The following is a 22,194-nucleotide window of genomic DNA, read 5'->3' as shown; positions in this document are numbered from 1 at the left end:
TTTGATCCATATGGAGTTAGTTTTTGTTCATGGTGTGAGGTATGGGTTCTGTTTCATTTTTTTGCAGATGGATATCCAGTTATGCCAGCACCATTTGATAAAAAGACTATCTTTTCCCCAATTAACTGACACTGGGCCTTTGTCAAATATCAGCTGCTCATATGTGAATGGATTTATATCTGGATTCTCAATTCTGTTCCATTGGTCTACGTGTCTGTTGTTGTATCAGTACCAGGCTGTTTTAACCACTCTGGCGGTATAATAGGTTCTAAAATCAGGAAGATTGAGGCCTCCCACTTTGTTCTTCTTTTTCAGTAATGCCTTACTTATCCGGGGCTTCTTTCCCTTCCATATGAAGTTGGTGATTTGTTTCTCCATCTCATTAAAAAATGTAATTGGAATTTGGATCAGAATTGCATTGTATATATAGATGGCTTTTAGGAGGATAGACATTTTTACAATGTTAAGTCTTCCTATTCATGAGCAAAGTATGTTTTTCCACTTATGTAGGTCCTTTTTGGTTTCTAGCAGTAGTACCTTGTAGTTTTCTTTGTATAGGTCTTTTACATCTCTGGTTAGATTTATTCCTGAGTATTTTATCTTATCTTCTTGGGGGCTACTATGAATAGCACTGATTTGGTGATTTCCTTTTCGATGTTCTTTTTGTTGGTGTAGAGGAATCCAACTGATTTTTGTATGTTTATCTTGTAACCTGATACTCTACTGAATTCTTCATTAGTTTCAGTAGTTTTTTTTGAGGATTCTTTAGGGTTTTCTGTGTATAAGATCATGTCATCTGCAAATAGAGATACTTTTACTTCTTCCTTACCAATCTGGATGCCCTTTATTTCTTTATCCAGCCTAATTGCTCTGGCTAGGACCTCCAGCACAATGTTGACTAAGAGTGGTAATAAGGGGCATCCTTGTCTGGTTCCCGTTCTTAAGGAGAATGTTTTTAGAATCTCTCCATTAAGGATGATGTTGGCTGTTGGCTTTGTATAAATGCTGTTATGTTGAGGAATTTTCCTTCTATTACTATTTTGCTGAGAGTTTTTGTCATGAATGGTTGTTGAACTTTGTCAAATTCCTTTTCTGCATCAATTGATAAAATCGTGTGGTTCTAGTCTTTTGTTTTATTTATTTGGTGGATTACATTAGTTGTTTTTCTAATAATGAACCATCCTTGCATACCTGGTATAAATCCCACTTGGTCGTGGTGGATTATTTTTTTGTATATGTTGTTGAATTCTATTGGCCAGAATTTTGTTGAGGATTTTTGCATCCATATTCATGAGGGATATAGGTCTATAATTTTCTTGTTTTGTGTTGTTTTTAGCTGGTTTTGGTATCAAGGATATGCTGGCTTCATTGAATGAGTTAGGGAGTATGCTGTCCTTTTCTATGCTTTGAAATACCTTTAGTAGTAGTGGTGTTAAGTCTTCTCTGAAAGTTTGGTAGAACTCTGCAGTGAAGTCATCAGGACCAGGGCTTTTTTTTGGTTGGGAGTTTTTTTTATTACCTTTTCAATCTCTTTTTTTTTTTTTTAATGGGCCTATTCCATTGTTCTACTTCTGTTTGTGTTACTTTAGGTAGGTAATGTGTTTCTAGGAAATCATCCATTTCTTCTAGGTTTTCAAATTTGTTAGAGTACAATTTTTTGTAGTAATCTGATATGATTCTTTTAATTTCTGCTGGGTCTGTTGTGATATGGCCCATCTCATTTCTTATGCAGGTTATTTGTTTTCTTTCCTGTATTTCTTTAGTCAGTTGGCCAGTGGTTTATCAATTTTGTTGATTTTTTCAAAGAACCAGCTTTTGGCCTTGTTAACTCTTTCAATTGTTTTTCTGTTCTGTAGTTCATTTAATTCTGCTCTAATTTTTATTATTTGTTTTCTTCTGGTGCCTGTGGGTTTCTCTTGTTGCTCTTTTTCTATTTGTTCAAATTGTAGGGACAGTTCTTTGATTTTGGCCCTTTCTTCTTTTTGGATGTGTGCATTTATCAATATAAATTGACCTCTGAGCTCTGCTTTAACTGTGTCCCAAAGTTTCTGATAGGAAGTGTTTTCATTCTCATTGCATTCTTTGAATTTCTTTATTCCCTTATCCTTAATGTCTTATTATCCTTAATGTCTTCTATAACCCAGTCTTTTCTGAGCAGGGTATTGTTCAGTTTCCAAGTATTTGATTTCTTTTTCCTGATTTTTTGTTATTGATTTCTACTTTTATGGTCTTATGGTCTGAGAAGATGCTTTGTAATATTTTGATGTTTTGGATTCTGTTAAGGTTTTGCTTTATGACCTAATATGTGGTCTATTCTAGAGAATGTTCCATGTGCACTAGAAAAGAAAGTATACTTTGCAGCTCTTGTATGGAGTGTTCTGTATAAGTCTATGAGATCAAGTTGGTTGATTGTGGCAATTAGATCTTCCATGTCTTTATTCAGCTTCTTACTGGATGTCCTGTCCTTCACCGAAAGTGGTGTGTTGAAGCCTTCTGTTATAATTGTGGAGGTGTCTATCTCATGTTTCAATTCTGTTAGAGTTTTTTTTTTTTTTAATGTATCTTACAGCCCTGTTGTTGGGTGCATAAGGGTTTAATATGATTATATCTTGCTGGTAAATTGTCCCTTTAATCATTATGTAGTGTTCTTTATCCTTTGTGGTGGGTTTAACTTTATAGTCTATTTTGTCAGAAATTAATATTGCCACTTCTGCTCATTTTTGATTGTTGTTTGCTTGATATATTTTTTCTATCCTTTGAGTTTTAGTTTGTTTGTCTAAGGTGTGTCTCTTGTAGGCAGCATATAGACAGATCGTGTTTTTTTTTTATCCAGTCTGTGATTCTGTGCATCTTTATTGGTGCACTTAGACCATTTACATTCAGTGTAATTATAGATAAGTATGAATTTAGTGGTGTCATTTTGATTCCTTTTTTTTGTGTGTTGTTGACAATTTGATTTTTCCATTTACTTTTTTGTGCTGAGAAGTTTTTCTTTGTGAATCGTGTGTTCCTCATTTTCATAGTAGTTGAATTTATTTTTGCTGAGTCATTATGTTTATCTTGGTTTTTATTTTGAAGTATGGACTTGTTAGACCTCTTTGTGGTTTCCTTAATATTTACCCCTATTTTTCTAAGAAACAACCTAACTTGTGTCATCCTATATCGCCTGGGTTCCCTCTCCATATGGATGATCTATGCCTCCTGTGTTTAGTCCCTCTTTTTTGAATATTGTAATCTTTTATATAATGACATCAATGATTCCCTGTTTTGAGCATTTTTTAAAAAATTAATCTTATTTTGTTTTCGTGATTTCCCTGTCTGAGTTGATATAGGGATGTTCTGTTTTGTGATCTTGTGTTGTGTTGGTATCTGATATTACTGATTTTCTGACCAAAGAATTTCCTTTAGCAATTCTTGTAGCTTTGGTTTAGTTTTTGCAAATTCTCTAAGCTTGTGTTTACCTTTAAATGTCTTAATTTCACCTTCATATTTCAGAGAGAGTTTTGCTGGATATATGATTCTTGGCTGGCAGTTTTTCTCCTTCAGAGCTCTATATATGTCATCCCATTGCCTTCTTGCCTGCATGGTTTCTGGCTAGCAGTCTGAACTTATTCTTATTGATTCTCCTTTGTAGGTGACTTTTCGTTTGTCCATAGCTGATTTAAAATTTTTCTCTTTATCTTTGGTTTTGGCAAGTTTGATGATAATATTTCTTGGTGATTTTCTTTTGGGATCTATCTTGTATGGGGTTCGATGAGCATGTTGGATAGATATCCTTTCATCTTTCACAATGCCACGGAAATTTTCTGCCAACAGATGTTCAACGATTCTCTCTCTATTTTCTGTTATTCCTCCCTGTTCTGGAATTCCAATCACACACAAGGTATTCTTCTTGAGAGAGCCCCACATGATTCATAGGGTTTCTTCATTTTTTTAAATTATTTTAACTGATTTTTCTTCAACTATATTGGTGTCAATTTCCTTATCCTCCAACTCCCCCACTCTGCATTCCAATTCCTCGATTCTGCTCCTCTGGCTTCCTATTGAGTTATCTAATTCTGTAATTTTATTGTTAATCTTGTGGATTTCTGAATGCTGTCTCTATGAATTCTTGCAGCTTATTAATTTTTCACTATCTTCTTGAATAATCTTTTTGATTTCTTCAACTGCATTATTGGTGTATTCCTTGGCTTGTGCATTGCCTTATTTCATTTCTGAGGTCATCCCTGATGTCTTGAAGCATTCTGTATATTAGTTTTTTATATTCTACATCTGGCAATTCTAGGAATGTATCTTCATTTGGGAAAGATTTTGATTCTTTGATTTGGGGGTTTGTAGAAGCAATCATGGTCTGCTTCTTTATGTGATTTGATATCGACTGCTGTCTCTGAGCCATCTGTAAGTTATTGTAATGATTTATTTTATATTTGCTTACTAAGTCTTATCTTCTTGTTTTGTTTTGTTTTAATACACCCAGATGGGTTACTAGTGTGCACTAACTTAATAGTTGGAGCCTTTGAATTACTTATGTCCTGTTACCAGCTGGTTTGAGCTGTTGCCTGGTATATGAACCTGTGAGTCCTTTCACTATTCTTGAGTAGATCAGCTCAGGTGTCCTGATAGTGGGTCCCCCAATGTGTGGTATAGGCTTTCCCCTATAATCTTAGAGGAGTAGTGGTGATGGATGTATGCACCAGTTTCTAGTAGTGGCAGAGGTCACACTCCAAGGAGGTCAGGGTGCTGACAGCCTTCCCCCAAGTGCCAGTGAGGAAGGAGCATCTATGTTCTCTAGAGTGCTCTGGTGGGTGGGCTCTGCAGCTGTACCTTAGGCACCCAATGCTTGTACCTCTAAAAATTGGTAGGCGTCGCTATCCTCAGACCCCTTTAGCAGGTGGTTAGGTGGTGTGGATGGAGCCTCAGCCCTCAGTTCCCTGCTGCGGATCAGTGAGGGCTCTGTTTAATAGGTAGAGTGGTATCAGACCTCCAAAACTTGCCTTTCCACTGCTCAGCTACAACAATTACAGTCAGATCTCTAGAAGAATTGCCTGTGCATTAAAGTAGCCACCTGGTTCCATGTAGGGGTGAAAGCCAAAGACTGTGGCTCTTTTATGCCTGGATGGTGCTAATTCTGTACTGCTATTCCAATTTAGAGAAGTCAGGAAAGGATTTTTCACCTGATTGTAAATTGCTGCTTTTGCAGGCCAGGAGAATGGGTTAGGAAAAAAAAAAAACCTCGCAAAGCACTTCAGTCTCTGTCCCAGGGAATTCCAATGTTAATGATACCGGCTGGGTCAGGAAGTGGAGGGATAAGATAGATAGGAGGGAGTACAATAGATAAACTCACTTATCTTGTTTGGTGAGGACTGTTTTATCTGAGATTCCAGAGGGGTGTGTAGCCTGGAGGGGTGTGTAGCCTGTGTGTGCTGGCTGGGTCCCTGTGGAGATTGCCCCAGGGCGTTAGTGCTGCATCCCTTCTTGCCTTGTCTGAGGAAGCCAGGATCATCTCCACAGCTCTGGCCCCAAGGCTCCGCAAGGGCTCAGGGCTGGGGTGTGGCGAGTTGGGCTCCAGAACTGGTCAGTGCCCCAGCGTGCAGATTTTCACTCCCCTGAGGGCTCAGGGCTTCGGGGCGGCATGCTGGTCTCTGGGACTGCTTGCTGCTTTGGCACACGTGGATTCACACTCCCCTGAGGGCTCAGGGCTGTGGCATGGCTCACTGGTCTCTGGGACTGTTTGCTCTTTCAGGGCACGTGGATTCTCGCTCCCCTGAGGGCTCAGGGGTGGGGCGCGGCTCGCTGGTCTCCAAGACCTCTGGCTTCTTCAGCATATGGAAATCTCGCTCCCGTCACTCAGGTCAATTCCTTAGTTCTGAGTTCGATGGTCAGCGTTCGTAGGTTGCCATGTATGTAATCAATTCACTTGTTTTTCCGAGTCTTTGATGCCAGAGGGGTCAGTGAGAGCTTCTGCTTAGTCAGCCATCTTGGTCCGGCCTCCATTTTTTGTTTTTTTAATCCATACTGCCACTCTTTTTCTTTTGCCTACTGCATTTAATCCATTTACATTCAGTGTGATTATTGATAGAGATGAATTTACTGTAGCCATTTTGTTATGCCTTGTGTGTGTGTGCATTGTTAATGCTTTCTTTGTTTTTCTTTACTTTCTGTGATGAGTTCTTTTGCATATGGATTTTCCTTTCTTTTCATTTATTATTGTTCTTTTGTTTGTTTTCTGAGACTTTTTGTTTTTCTATGTTTTGGTGCATAGATTTATTAATTTTCTTTGTGGTTACCATTTCATTTATAGTTAACATCTTACCTTCAGAAGAGCCTGTTTTATCTTGAAATTGCCTTAACTCCCTCTTCATATGGAAATTGTGTACGGTCATTCCCCTTTTCATATGGAAATTGTGTACGGTCATTCCCCTTTTGTTTGGTATTTTCATTGATTATAACTTTGTATTTCAGATTCTCTGTAGTCATTTTTTAAAACACTTTATTTTACTGTTGTGGTATCCTCATGGCTTGGTATCAGGGTGATGCTATTGTGTGTCTTTTTCTTAGGTTGTTATCTTTTGTCATTGGTTTTCTATTTGAAGGACTTCCTTTAATATTTCTTGTAGAGCTGATCTAATTGTTGCAGATTCCCTTCATTTCTGCTTATCTCAGAATGTCCTAATTTCTCCCTCATTTTTGAATGAAAATTTTGCTGGATGTAAGCTTCTTGGTAGATAGTTCTTTAAGGGCTTTGTATATGGCATCCCATTGTCTTCTTGCTTGCATAGTTTCTAGTGAGAAATCAGTGATTTATCTTATTGGGGTCCCTTTGTAAGTGCTATTTCACTTTTCACGTGCTGCTCTCAAAATTCTTTCTTTGTCTTTGGTTCTGGAAAGTTTGATGATGATATGTCTTGGTGACTTTCTCTTGGGGGTCTGTCTTTTATGGAGTCCATTGAGCTTCTTGCATGAAAATCTCATCTCTTATGATATTTTGGAAGTTTTCTGCCATTTATTCTTCAAAGGTACTTTCTTACTTTTTTTTTCTTTCTCTTCTGAGATTCCTGCTATTAGTATATAATTCCTCTTAATGGTGTCCCACATAATCCATATGCTTTCTTCATTTTTCTTTTGCTTATTCTTCATATGGTGTAATATCAACGGCTTGTATTGTATTTCATGGATTCTTCCTTCCATCGTTTCTATTCTACTTTTTTATTGTACTTTAGATGAAGGTTTATAGAGAGAACTAGTTTCTCCTTAAGCAGTTAGTACACATATTGTTTTATGACATTAGTTAATGACCCCATATGTCAACACTCTCCCTTCTCGACCGTGGGTTCCCTATTACCAGCTTTCCTGTCCCCTCCTGCCTTCTAGTCCTTTTTCCTGAGCTGGTGTGCCCTTTTAGTCACATTTTATTTTATAGGCTCACCTAATCTTTGGCTGAAGAGAGAACCATGAGAGTGACTTCATCACTGAGCTGAAAGAGTCCAGGGGCCATCTCTCAGGGTTTCTCCAGTCTCTGTCAGGCCAGCAATTCAAGTTTTTCTTTTCGAGTTAGAATTTTGTTCTACATTTTTCTCTAGCTCCGTCCAGGACCCTCTATTGCGATCCTGGTCAGAGCAGTCAGTGGTGGTAGCCAGGCACCGTCTAGTTTTACTAGACTCAGTCTGGTGGAGGCTGTGGTAGATGTGGTCCATGAGTCCTTTGGACTAATCTTTCCCTTGTTTTTTTTAGTTTTCTTCATTCCCCCTTGCTCCTGAATGGGTGAGACTAGTCGAGTATCTTAGGTGGCCGCTCACAAGCTTTTGAGACCCCAGATGCTGCTCACCAAAGTAGGATGTAGAACATTTTGTTTATAAACTATGTTATGCCAATTGAGCTAGATGTTCCCAGAGACCATGGTCCCCACAGCCCTCAACATAACAGTTTGGTCCCTCAGGGAGTTTGGATGTGTCTAAGGAGCTTCCATGAACTTACCTTGGACAAGTTGTGCTGGCTTTCCCAGTATTGTGTACTGTCTTACTCTTCAGCAAAGTTGCCACTTATCTATTGTCTATTTAGTGTTTTACATGCCCACCCCTCCCCTCCCTTGTAGCCATCAAAGATTGTTTCTTTTTGTGTGTAAACCTTATGATGAGTTTTTGTTGTAATAGTCTCATACAATATTTGTCCTTTTGTGATTGACTTATTTCACTCAGCATAATGCCCTACAGATTCATCCATGTTATCAGATGCTTCACAGATTCATCGTTGGGTTCCTTATCATTGAGTGATACTCCATTGTGTGTAGGTACCATAGTTTGTTGATGGGCATCTATGTTGTTTCCATCTTTTTGCTATTGTGAACAATGCTGCAGTGAACATGGGTATGCACATATCTATTCATATGACAACCCTTATTTCTTTAGGATATATCCCTAGGAGTGGGATTGCTGGATCATATGGTATTTCTAGCCTAAGGAAGTGCCATATTGTTTTCCAAAATAGTTGTATCATTTTGCATTCCCACCAGCAGTGTGTAAGAGTTCCAATCTCCCTGCAGCCTCTCCAACATTTGTTATTTCCTTTTTTTTTATTATTATTATTCATGCCAGTAATGCCGGGGTGAGGTGGTATCTCATAATGGTTTTGATTTGCATTTTGTCTAATGGCTAGTGATCAAGAGTATTTCCTCATGTGTCTGTTGGCCACTTGAGTGTCTTCTTTGGTGAAGTGTCTGTTCATTTCCTTTGCCCATTTTTTAATTGGATTACTTGTCTTTGTTGTAGAGGTGTTGGATTTTCTTGTAGATTTTAGAGATTAGGTATTTGTCTGATTTGTAATAGCCAAAAAAAATTTTCCCGGTGTGTAGGTTCTCTGTTTTCCTCTTTTGGTGAAGTCTTTTGATGAGCTTAACTGTTTAATTTTTAGAAGATCCAAGTTATCTAGCTTATCTTCTGGAGTTTGTGTGTTGCTGGTTGTGTTTTGTATCCTGTTAATGCCGAGTATTAGGGCCTGTAGCATTGATCCTATTTTTTCTTCTATGAACTTCACAGTTTTTGGATTTATGTTTAGGTCTTTGATCCATTTTGTATATATATAAAAAAAAAGTATATGGTGTGACATATGGGTCCTGTTTCTTTTTTTTTTTTTTTTTTTTTTGCAGATGGATATCCAGTTTTGCCAGTACCATTTGTTAAAAAACTGTCTTTTCCCCATATGATAGACTTAGGGCCCTTGTCAAAAATCAGGTAACCATAGGTGGATGGATTCACATCTGGGATCTCAATTCTGTTCCATTGGTCAGTGTATCTGTTGTCATACAGTACCAGGCTGTTTTGTCTACTGTGGCCATATAGTAGGTTCTGAGGTCAGCTAGTGTGAGTCATCCTACTTTATTCTTCAGTAGTGCTTTACTCATCCGGGGCTTCTTCCGTTTCCATATAAAGTTAATGATAAGATTTATTCCTAAGTATTTCATTTTTTTATTGTCTACTATAAACTGTATTGTTTTTCATCATTCTCTTTATTGGTGTATAGGAATCCAACTAATTTTTGTATGTTTATCTTGTATCCTGCAACTCTGCTGAATCTTTGTATTGGTTCCTGTAGTTGTCTTGTGGAGCCTTTTGGGTTTTCTATATATAGTATCGTATCATCCACAAATAGGGACATTTTAACTTCTTCATTACCAGTTTGGATACCCTTGATTTCTTTTTCTTGCCTTATTGCTGTAGCTGGGATTTCCAGCACAATGTTAAATAGGAGTGGTGGTAAACTGCATCCTTGTTCCTTTTATCAAGGAGAATGTTTTCAGCCTCTCTCCATTAACAATTATGTTGGTCATTGGTTTTGCATCAATGCCCTTTATTACGTTGAGAATTTTCCCTTCTATATCTATTTTATTGAGGGTGTTTAACTGGAATGGGTGTTGGACTTTGTTGAATGCCTTTTCTGTGTTGTTTGAGATGATCCTGTGATTCTTTTCTTTCCTTTTATTTATGTGGTGAATTACATTGATTGATTTTCTAATATTGAACCATCCTTGCATTCCTGATATGAGTCCTACTTGGTCGTGGCGGAGTATTTTTTTTTGTTATGATGTTGAATTCTATTGGCTAGAATTTTGAGAATTTTTACATCTATATTCATGAGAGATATTGGTCTGTAATTTTCTTTTTTTGTGGTGTCTTTCCCTGGTTTTGGTATCAGTGTTATGCTGGCTTCATATAATGAATTCAGGAATATTGCTTTCTTTTCTATGTTCTGAAATGGTTTGAATAGTACTGGCATAAGCTCTTCTCTGAACATTTGGTAGAATTCTCCAGTGAAGCCATCTGGGCCAGGGCTTTTTTTTGTTGGGAGTTTTTTTGTTTTTGTTTTTAACCTTTTCAGTATCTTCTCTTGTTACGGGTCTGTTCGGATTTTCAACATCATTTTGTGTTAGTTTGGGTAGGTACTGTGTTTCCAGAAATTTGTCCATTTCCTCTAGGTTTTCAAATTTGTTGGAGTATAGTTTTTGATAGTACCGCATTATGATCCTTTTAATTTCAGTTGCGTCTGTTGTAATGTCCCCCATTTCATTTCTTATTTGGGTTATTTACATCCTTTTGTGTTTGTTTTTTTTTAAATCAATTTGGTCAGTGGTTTGTCAGTTTTGTCGATCCTTTCAAAGAACCAACTTTTGGTTTTGTTGATTCTTTCTATTGTTTTTCTATTCTCTATTACATTTGTTTCTGCTCTGATCTTTTTTATTTCCTCTCTTTTGGTGGCTGTGGGCTTCTTTTGCTGTTTTTTATTTGTTCATGTTGTATGGCTAATGTTTTGATTTCATCCCTTCTTTTTTGATGTGTGCATCTATTGCTATAAATTGACCTCTGAGGACTGCCTTTGCTGTGTCCCAAAGGGTTTGGTATGATGCCTTTTCATTCTCGGAATTTTTTTATTCCATCTCTGTATTCTGTTACCTGGTGGCTTTTAAGCAGGTCGTAATTCACCGTCCACGTAATTAATGTTTTTTTCCTTGCTCTTCCTTTTTTTATTTCTACTTTGACGGCATTGTGGTCAGAGAAGATACTTTGTATTATCTCTGTGTTTTGGACTTTGTTGAGGGTTGCTCTGTGGCCTTAGATGTGGTCTATTCTGGAGAATATAACATGTGCGTCGGAAAAGAATGTGTACTTTGCAGCTGTTGGGTGGAGCATTCTATATGTCTCTGAAGTCAGATTGACTGGTTTTGCTCTTTAGTTCTGTATCTTTGCTGAATTTCTTTCTAGATGTTCTGTCCTTTACTAAGGGTTGTGTGTTGAAGTCTCCTACTATTATTGTGGAACTGTCAATTGCTGTTTTCAGTGCTGTTAGAGTTTGTTTTATGTGTTTTGGAGTCCTGTCATTAGGTGTGTAGATGTTTTTTATGGGTAATTCCTCACAACGGATTGTCCCTGTAATCATTATATAGTGTCCTTTGGCTTTTATGGTGGATTTTGTTTCAAATCTGTTTTGTGTGAGATTAGTATTGCCACTCCTGAACTTTTTTGGTAGTCATTTGCTTGATACATTTTTTCCATCCTTTGATTTTTAATAAATTTACCTCTTTGTTTCTAAGGTGTGTCTCTTGTAGCCAGCATATTGATGGATCCTGATTTTTTTTTTTAATCCATTCTCTCACTCTCTGTCTCTCTATGGATACACTTAAGCCATTTACATTCAGTGTAATTATTGATAGGTGTGAATTTATTGCTTTCATTTTGTAATGCTTTTTTTGTGGTGTTGACATTTTCTTTGTTCCTCTTACTCTCCAGTGCTGAATTCCTTTTTGTTTTTTGGATTTTTTTCATTTCTTTTGCTTTTGTAGGTTTTCTTTTTACTGGGACTTTATGTTTTCTTCTTTATTTTGATGAGTAGGTTTTTTAACTGTCTTTGTGTTTACCCTGAAATTTACCCTTATCTTCCTAGTTTTTAACCAGCCTATTATTACCTGGTATCACCTTGCCTTCCTTTCCATTAGAAATTCTTTATCTACACCATTTATTCCCTCTTTTATTGTTCTGACATTGTTGCCATTTACAGATTAACTTCTCTGGTTCCCTGTTGTAATTCTTTTGGTTTTGGACAGTCCTTGAGAGTTCATTTCTAGGTTGATATCTAGCTGGTCCAATCTTGCATCTTAGATTCAGGCTGTGGTGTGATGTTGTTTGTTTTCAGACTGAAGGACTCCCATTAATAATTCTTGTGGATTTGGTTTATTTTTTTACATATTCCCTTAATTTCTGTTTATCTGGAAATGTCCTAATTTCATCATCATATCTGAATGAGAATTTTGAAGGATATATTATTCTTGGTTAGCAATTTTTTTCTTTCAAGGTTTTATATTTGTCATCCCATTGCCTTCTTGCCTGCATGGTTTCTGCCAAATAATCAGAGCTTAGTCTTGTTGTTTCTCCTCTGTATGTGACTTTTTATTTTTCTCAAGCTGCTCTCAGGATTCTTTCTTTGTCTTTGGTTTTTGGAGAGGGTGATTATGATATACCTTGGTTATTTTCTTTTGAGGTGTATCATATATTGGGTTCGTTGAGCTTCTTGGATGGTCAGCTTTTCATCTTTCATGATATTAGGGAAGTTTTCTGTCAGCATTTCTTCAATGATCCTCTCTGTGTTTTCCATTTTCTCCCCTTGTTCTGCAACTCTGACCACTCGTAAATTTTCACTTTTGATTGTATCCCACATCATTTTCAGGGTTTCTTCATCTTTTCATTCTTTTTCTGATTTGTCTTCAGAGTTATATCCAAGTGTTTGTCTTCAATTTTGGTGATCCTGTCTTCTATCATTTCAGATGTGTTCCTCAGCTCTTCTATGACACTGTCCATTCCTGAAGTCTGGTTGTTTACCACTTGGATTTCTGTGTGTTTTTTTTTATTATTATTTCTAGTTGTGAATTTATTTTGACATTTTGTTCCTGTATGCTTCCATTTTTTGTTTGTATTTTTCATGAATTTATTTTTTTTTCCTCATTTTGTCTCCTTTTTGCTTCATCTCTTAGATAGCTCTGAATATTAGAGATTTGAATTCCCTATCCAGTAGCTCTAGTGCCTTTTCTTCTGCTGGAAAGTCATCTGGTGTTTTATTTTGGATGCCTACTGAAATCATCCTGTCCTGTTTTTTCATATGTTTTGATATTGTTTGCTGTCTTCAGGACATTCAGTAGTTATTTTATTTGTTTATTGATTGTAGATTTGTTTGTTTTGTCCTGCTTTTTCTTTTTATTTGGTTATGTCTGAGCAGGCTGGCTGTGTGCTCTTTGTTGTTTGCTCATCTGTGGGTATGATACTTTTCACCTCCTTGTTCAATTGGCAGGGCCAGTATCTCAGCTATGAAGCAGCAGGACAGTTCTAGCTTAAGGTGAGGGGCACGTACTAAGACCAACAGGGCAGGTCTGGAATCAGTGCAGAGCAGACGCCAGTAGGCCATGCCTGTGCTGCTCAGAGGCATGATGTTCAGGGTACAGTGCAGGTAGGCCAGAAGAGATGGGAGGTTGTGATGTGTGGAGCTAAGATGGGTATGGGATAGAGGAGAGAGAGGAGAGGTAAACAGGAGCCACAAACGAGAAACAAAGTGCTAAGGGTAGTTGCCCTTGGAGCCGAGAAACAAGAAACTGAGAAATGGAGAAAAACAAAAAGTGGTGGGGGGGGGAAGAAAGGGGAAGAAGAAAAAAATACATTAATTAATTAAAATTAGAAAATAAAAGAAATGAAAACCTCTAGGGATCCCACCAGTGCAGCCGTGATAACCAGGGAAATGACTCCCAGGCTGTGCAGTACAGCCTGGCTAGAAAGGGTAGAGATAACACACAGTGCCATGTATTCAGGAGTCAGGAATAGAAGGTAAGTATAGAGAGACAAGAAATGAGAAATGAAGAAACACAAAAAAGGAAAAAAGAAGATAAAAAAGAAATGCCCCCAGGGATCCCTCTAGTGCAGGTGTGCCGTCTTGGGAAGTGGCTCCGAAGCCGTGCAATACAGCCTGGCAAGAAATGCCTCTCAAGCCATGAAAGGAAAATGAAAACAAACAGAACAAAACAAGGCAAAAAGAAAAAAAAAACCCAAGGGTCCCACCAGCTTGGAAGCATGGGCCGGAGAAACAGCTCCCCAGCTGAGTGGCACTTCACAGCCTTTCAAGAAGAAGCAAAGATGGCATAGGGAGCCAGGTTTTCGAGAGAAAGGAGGAGGAGATGGTGAAAGGCACAGAAGAAACCAAAAGAAGGAAAAAAACCAACACAGCAATGAACATGTGGCACTCTGAGAGGAGTGCAAGGTGGCGAATCCGTGTTGTGTTAGCTGATAGGGAACCTCCACATGTATCTCGCCTTGCACTCTTCTCTGTCAGTTTCTTATTCCATTCAGTGCTTGGCTGAGTTCTTTATCTCTTCATTGACGTTTAGGGTTCCAGGACTGATGTTTCTTTCTGTTTTACTTAGTTTTTCAGGTCTTTGCTGTGGAGGGATGGTGTGGTGCTTTCATCTATAGCACCATGTTGGTTGGAAGTCCTCAGTTCTGCTTCTGTGCCCTTTCATTGAGTTGTTTATTTCTGTTTTCTGTTATTAAGCTTCTGAATTTCTAGTTCTTATTTTTTGTAAGGATTTAATTTGTCATTTTCTTTTTGTATTGTTTTCCTGAATTCTTCTAGTCTTTTTTCTGTATATTTCTTAATCTCTTTAAGGAGACTAATGACTAGCTTTTTAAATTCTTTGTCCAGTATTTCCATTATCTGATCTTCCTCATAGATCTTTTCTATCACTTTATTTTTTTCTTTTTCTTGATCCATCTTTTCCTGTCTCTTCATGTGGTTTGTAATAGACTGTTGTCTTCAAGGCATTAAGATTTTCTTTTGTATAAATACCTTTTATCATACAATTGTTTTTTCTTTTCACTTGTTTTGATTTTTCTGGAGCTTAGCTTCTTATCTTTTTCTTTGGATTTATTCCTTTCCCTTATATTGTTTTAATTGTTGTCTTGTGTTATTAGTCAGTGTATGGCTTTGGTGCTGTTGGTTGGGTGTGCTTTCCTCTCACTGGTGGGTATGGTGAGCCACACACACATGGGGGTCCTATGTCATTAGTGGTGTATGATTTCTCTTAGAGGATTGTATGGTGGTGCAAGAACAGGTCTCTTGCCTAGTGTGAGGTACCACATTTTGGGTGGTCAGATCCTTTTACAGCTCTTAAGGAATAACGCAGTCCCTCTGCATTGGCTAGAGCAGTTAGTGCAGCCCCTGGAGCACAGGATGGGTTGCAGGGAGGGGCAGGTAGAATGGGGCATGAAAGCCTGCATGGATGGGGAGGGGCTAAAGAGTGGGGAGTGGCTGGGGGGAGGCAATGAGCATAGTGCAGAGGTCCACTCAGCTGGGGAGGGGCCAGACAGCTGGGCATGGAGCCCCACTCAGCTGGCAGGGCTGGAGAGACATGGAGTCCCACTCAGTCTGGGATGGATCAGCAGAGCTGGATTCAGAGTCCTGCTCAGCTGGGGAGGGGCCAGAGGGCTGGGGGTGGAAACTGATACATCCTGGATGGGGGAGGAGTGAAGCAGAGCCTTCCCGGGTTTTCATAGACAGCTTGCACCTCAGGGAAGGGAGGGGGTGGAGTGCAGCCTGTGCTTGTTAGCACAAGTGACTCATGCCTCTGGGAGGGAATGGGGTGAAGTAGAACTACATGGACAGTAGGGGAAGGCTGTTTTTACATAGCTGATTATGGTGGGGCTTCTAATTTTTACTCTGCAGGTTGACTTTTTGATGGGTATCCCCTACCTAGATGGATGGGCGCTGTCACCAACAAGCAGTCCCTGCCCTAATTTCTTGCTCCCTTCCTTCTCTGCACTCACCAGAGGGACTGGAGCTCATGATTGCCCTTCTGTACTTCCAATTTATTCCTCTGCAAGTGTGTACTCCCTGTCTATTCTGTCTCCTATGCTTAAAAATTCTCCTATGCTTAAAAAAAAAAAATTCAACTCACCTCACTTTGCTCTAGTAGCACTTCCCTGTAGTTCCCTGGCTTCACAGCTATTCCGCTCCTGTGTGTAAACCTGTCGGGGTGCCCCATCCCAGGATGTGTCCTGCCCACCTCATCATTGTTTCTTTCCAGGGTTATTTACACAGAATCTCTGCTACCAGTTGTGTTCTTTTTGAGGTTGCTTTCCTGGGTTCCTCACTCCAGGTTGTTGCTTGATGCTGTCCCAAAATGGCCACTCTGTGCCACTCTAGCTGGCAAGGCATGGTTGATCTGCAAATCTCTGTTTCTGCAGTGGTCTCATTCTGTTTCTCCCTCCAGTTGGTGCTCAGTCTGTTTCTTCAACTCTCCATTTGATGTTCTGGGATCTAAGGTCATTATTTGCACCTGTTTTACTTAGTTTCTAGTCTTTGTTGTAGGGATTCATTATGGTGCATCTATCTAAGCCACCATCTTAACCAGAAGTCCCTCTTCTTTTTTAATGTAGGCATTTCTTGCTAGAAATTTTTCTCTGAGGACTGCATCACTGCATCCCATAAGTTTTGATATGATGTGTTTTCTTTTACATTAGCAATATTGCTTTTAATATTAATTTTCACTTTTTCAAGTATATAGGAGTACAATTGATTTTTGTTAGTTGATATTTTATATCCCTTGAACCTGCTAAGTTCACTTTTTAATTTTAGTAGCCTTTTTATATATTTCTTAGAATTTTTCTGCATACATGATCATGTCATCTGAAAAAAAGACAATTTTACTTTTTACTCTTCACCCTGAATGTGTGTGCATATGTGTTTTCCCTTGCCTTGCTTCACTGGATATAACATTCCATACAGAATTGAATAGAAGTGATGGAAGTGTATCCATAAAGTTGTAAAAAGTTAAAAGGTATAAGTTTGGGAGTGCTCTGGGGAGAAAGCAGCTCTCAATGGTATGGGATAGGAGTACGAGGGGAGGGGGTAATCTGGAATGGACAGTCAGAGAATGCACTTATCTTGGTAAACTGTGGGTTGTCTCTGAAGGTTATTAAGTAGGGAAAAACCATATTGTGATTAATTACAGTACATGATACAGAAAAGTCTCAAAAACTACTAAAGGGAAAGGGGTTTGAAAGGAGAGAGGGAGATAAGGAAGGGAGAAAGGAAAGGAGGAAGCAGGGAAGGAAGGGAGGGTGGGAGGAAAGGAAGGAAAGAAAAAAGGAAGGAGGGAAGGAAAGAAGCAGTGAAGAAAGGAAGGAAGGAAAGGAGAGAAGGAGGGAGAGAAGGAATAAAGAAGGAAGGGAGGAAGGAGGGAGAGAAGGAATAAAGAAGGAAGAAAGGAAGGGAGGAAGGAGGGAGAGAAGGAAGAAAGAAGAAAGGAAAGGAGGAAAGGGAGAAAAGAGGGAGGGAAGGAAGAAGAGGAGGATGGAAGAGAGAAAGTAAAGGAAGGAAGGGAGGAGGAAGTGGTGTGCAGAATGTACTAGAAGAAGAGGCAGAAGAATAGAATGACACTAAGAAGGTTAATGCAACTGCCCATGCAAGCAGCACTGTGGGCCAGAACCACATTTAGAGCAGGAGAAAAACTTTTTAATAGAAAAATATCTGAAATATTTATAGAAACAGAATTTTTAGGATCTCATGACTGACATACTGCAAAGGGTAATGAGGTACAAATTATGACTTCAAGGACTAAAAAGTGAAATGCTAGATTGAGAGTCATGCTCAAAGAAAAAGCTGGGATGTAGCCTTGGTTTGAGTGGGCTGGAGGCTTTAGCATGGGGCCTGGGACTGCAAAGGGCCATGCAGAGGGCAGAACCATACAGGGGGTCAGGACCGTATGGAGGGCAACAAGCAGAGGGTGGGATTACTCAGAGTGGGGACTGGCTGGAGTGCATGGGAGGCTGGGGCTATGGGCCTAGGTGGGATCCACCTGCAGAAATGAGATAACTAAAACCATCGGATTGATAATTTTCCAAGTGATAAGGAACAGAGAAGGTGGAGGGTAGGGAGAGTGACCAGTGACAACAAAGTCATCAGAGGAAGGACTGGGTGGCCAGGGATTGCCTGTGCTGCCCATGTGAAGGAAAAAGGCCAGGGCTGCGGAGGGGGAGCTGTGACCTGTGAGGGCTGGGGGGTAGGGAAGCATAGCAATGAGGAGTGGCAAGGTCACTGTCCATCAGCATGCTCCACATGGCCAAGGTTGTGACACCACTGCAATCAGTTTCCCAGGGAGGATAAGACCATAGCATTGATCCCTGTGTACCAAGCTGCCTGGTAACAGAAACAAAGAACATTAAACATATGGAATCTCTAAAAATTTGGTTATCAAGTATCTGGAAAGAATTTCTACAAACTGTCAAAGAGCTGAATCAAGAGGCATAACTGATCCCAAGTATGCTTGCCTGGATGGGCTTTCCTAGGAGTTCAGCAAGAACTGTTTTCTCAGGGGTTGGTGAAGTGACACTCCCTGGACAGGAAACCTGGATTCCAGCCTCACAGAGGGCGGCCTGAGAGGCACTGCATCCATGCCAGGATAGTTGATGGGCCTCAGAGACACAGAGGCAGGAGACTAGAGTTTGAGTTTGCAAACAGACCCTCCTCCTCACTGCTGTGGAGACAGGGACAGGAAAGAGCTCCTCCAGAATGCAGAGATACCTGGGCTAAGTGTGCTCACCAGACTATCGTGCTTCTGTCTGGAATGGGACAACAACAGCCCTCAGTGAACAGACCGTAGCGCCCAGTGATAATCTGCAAACATGTCTATTGGAAACAAGTTCTGGGCAGACTTCTCTTAGATAAAAATGAATAAATTGAAAAGGAAATAAATAGCAGCTGTAATAAAAATAGAATTGATGAAACTATACCTGAGCATTAAAAAAATAAAACAAAACACAAAAACATATTGGATTATATATCAAAATTGCTCACTATGGGGGAGCAGAGCCAAGATGGTGGAATAGACAGATGCTTCAGGTGAGCCCTCTTTACAACAAAGACCCGAAAAAACAAGTGAAACAAGTATATTTATGACAAGCTAGGAACCCTGAGCATCAAAGGCAAGCTTAGAAAACGAACAGAGGGGCACGGGGAGGAAGAGACGGTTCAGAAGCAGAGAGGAGTTACCAGACCTGAATCGCAGGGAGCCCTCAGGCACCATTCCCAGAGCAGCAGCAGTGGGCTGGTACTAGCGTTAGGCCGCAGTTTCCTTAGGGAGAAGCAGCCAGCCACACAGCCTACTCACACCTCTGGAACCAGAGAAGAACAGCGCTCTTGGCAAAAGCTAAGTCTTTGCGTATATTTTAATGTGCACCCCCAACTCCAAGCTGCGTTCAGCGGCTGAATTCCCTCGGCCTGAGATAAGCACTGTCGAGTGACTAGAGCCACCCTCCCAGCCTTGGAGAAGGAAAAAATTTGCATTTGGGGGAAAAGATGATTTGCCAGCTCCACTAACTGAGGAAGCTCAGGTCAGAAGAGGCTCCTGTCCAGGCATAAACGGTCTGTGGACTTTGAGCACCTTTCCCCTCTGCATGGACATGTGTGGGCCTATTTCAGTAGAATAGGCCCTTGCTGGCAGATTCCAACCATTTCAGATGTGTGGTGGAAAAGTAGGTGATTGCTATTTGACATTGCTTTGCTGATGAAACACGGTCCTCACCTACCCACATTAGGGGCCTAAGGACTGGTAGCTCCACTCAGGTCTCCCAGTCACCCGTGACAGGGGTCCAAGGATAACTGCTACCTCCCAGTCCTTACAACCAAAAACATTGGGTGCCCATGGTCTGTCTGCAGAACCCACCCACCTGCACTCTCTAGGGAACAGGGATGCGCTTTCCTCAGAGACACTTGGGGGTCGGTTCTCAACCCCCTGCCTTGTTCAGAGCATGACCCACTGCTGCAACCAGATACCAGTACCTACACCAATCACCCCCGCCCCTCTAAGACTGTAGGACAGAGCATGTACCACATACTTGATAATCAGGTACCTGGACACCTGAGCTGAATTCATACAAGAAAAGTGAATGGACTCCTAGACTGATATATCTGATAACAGCTCTAGCCATCGGGGGACAGGATATCAGAGCTCCAAAGGTGAAAATAATCAAGCTAGCTCACTCAAGCAACCCATAGGGGTATATCAAAACAAAACAAAGCAGGAAGCTATGACACAGTGAGCAAGCATAAACTAGAACAAAAACTTACAGATGGCTAGGAGACAACAGTCAATACAAAGTCACATAAAGAAACAGACCATGACCACCTCAACAAGCTCTCAAAACAGAGAATCCAGGGATCTCCTAGATGAAACTGCACTCCTGGAATTACCAGAACCAGAACACAAAAGATTAACATACAGAACCCTTCAAGACATCCGGAAGGAAACAAGGCAATACACAGAACAAGCCAAGGAACACACAGGTAAAGCAATTGAAGAAATTAGAAAGATTATTCAGGAACATAATGAACAATTTAATAAGCTGGAAAATCCATAGACAGACAGCAATCAGAAATTCAGAAGATTAACAATAAAATTACAGAAGTAGATAACTCAGTAGAAAGTCAGAGGAGAAGAATTGAGCAAGTAGAAGCTAGAATTTCTGAACTCAAAGATAAATCACTTGGCACTGATATATATGAAGGAAAATCAGATAAAGGAATTTAAAAAATATGAAGAAACCTTAAGGATCGTGTGGGACTCTATCAAGAGAAATAACCTACAAGTTATTGGAGTACCAGAACAGGGAGGGATAACAGAAAATACAGAGAGAATTGTCAAAGATTTGTTGTCAGAAAACTTCCCTGATATCGTGAAAGATGTGAAGCTATCTATCCAAGATGCTCATCAAACTCCACATGAGGTAGATCTTAAAAGAAATTCACCAAGACATATTATAATCAAACTTGCCAAAACCAAAGATAAAGAGATAATTTTAAGAGCAGCTAGGGATAAATGAAAAGTCATCTACAAAGGAGACCCAGTAAGAATAAGCTCAGACTACTCGGCAGAAACCATGCAGGCAAGAAGGCAATGGGATGACTTATTTAAAAAATTGAAGAAAAAAAATTGCCAGCCAAGAATCATACCCAGGAAAACTGTCCCTTAAATATGAAGGCAAAAGTGGGACATTTCTAGATAAAGAGAAGTTTAGGGAATTTGTAAAAACCAAACTGAAACTACAAGAAATACTAAAGAGAGTTCTTTGGTTAGAAAATCAATAATATCAGGTATCAGCCCAAGACTAGAACACTGGGCAGAGCAATCAGAAGTCAACCCAGACAGGGAAATCAAAACCAGAAAGCAAGTTTTTTTTTTTTTTTTTTAAAAAAAAAAGCTCAAAACAGGGTACAGCGATGTTATTATATAAGAGAAGACAACATTAAAACAATAAAGAGGGACTAAGAAATGTAATCATAGACCTTCCATATGGAGAGGAAGATATGGCGATACAAAGAAATAAAAGTTAGGTTTAAATTTAGAAAAATATGGGTAAATAATAAGGTAACCACAAAGGAGACAAACTATCCGACTCATCAAAATAAAATACAAGATAAAAATAGAGACTCAGCAGAAACAAAATCAACAACAAAAAATATGAGGAAAGACAATATATATAGATAATTTACTCAGCATATAAAATTAAATGGGAAGAAGAAACTGTCAACAACACACAAAAAAAGACATCAAAATGATAGCACTAAATTCATACCTATCCATAATTACACTGAATGTAAATTGACTAAATGCACCAATAAGGAGACAGAGAGTGGCAGAATGGATTAAAAAACACTATCTGTCTATATGCTGCCTGCAAGAGACACACCTTAGAGACATAAACAAACTAGAACTCAAAGATGGAAAAAAATATATCAAGCAAACAACAATCAAAAAAGAGCAGGAGTGGCAATATTAATTTCTGACAAAATAGACTTTAAAGTTAAATCCATCATAAAGGATAAGAAAGGACACTATACAGTGATTAAAGGGACAATACACCAAGAAGATATAACCATATTAAATATTTATGTACCCAGTCACAGGGCTGCAAGATATATAAAACAAACTCTATCAGCATTGAAAAGAAAACTACACTACATTTCTGCAAGAAACCAAGAGACCTCCGTAAGTGGAAAAACATACCTTGCTCATGGACAGGAAGACTTAACATTATAAAAATGTCTATTCTACCAAAAGCAATCTATAAATTTAATGTGATTCCGATCCAAATTCCAACAGCATTCTTTAAT

The sequence above is a fragment of the Loxodonta africana genome, chromosome 13 (genome assembly GCF_030014295.1).
Source record: "Loxodonta africana isolate mLoxAfr1 chromosome 13, mLoxAfr1.hap2, whole genome shotgun sequence".
NCBI classification, from domain to species: domain Eukaryota; kingdom Metazoa; phylum Chordata; class Mammalia; order Proboscidea; family Elephantidae; genus Loxodonta; species Loxodonta africana.
The sequence above is the reverse complement of the archived record's forward strand: the minus strand, read 5'-3'. Positions refer to the sequence as shown.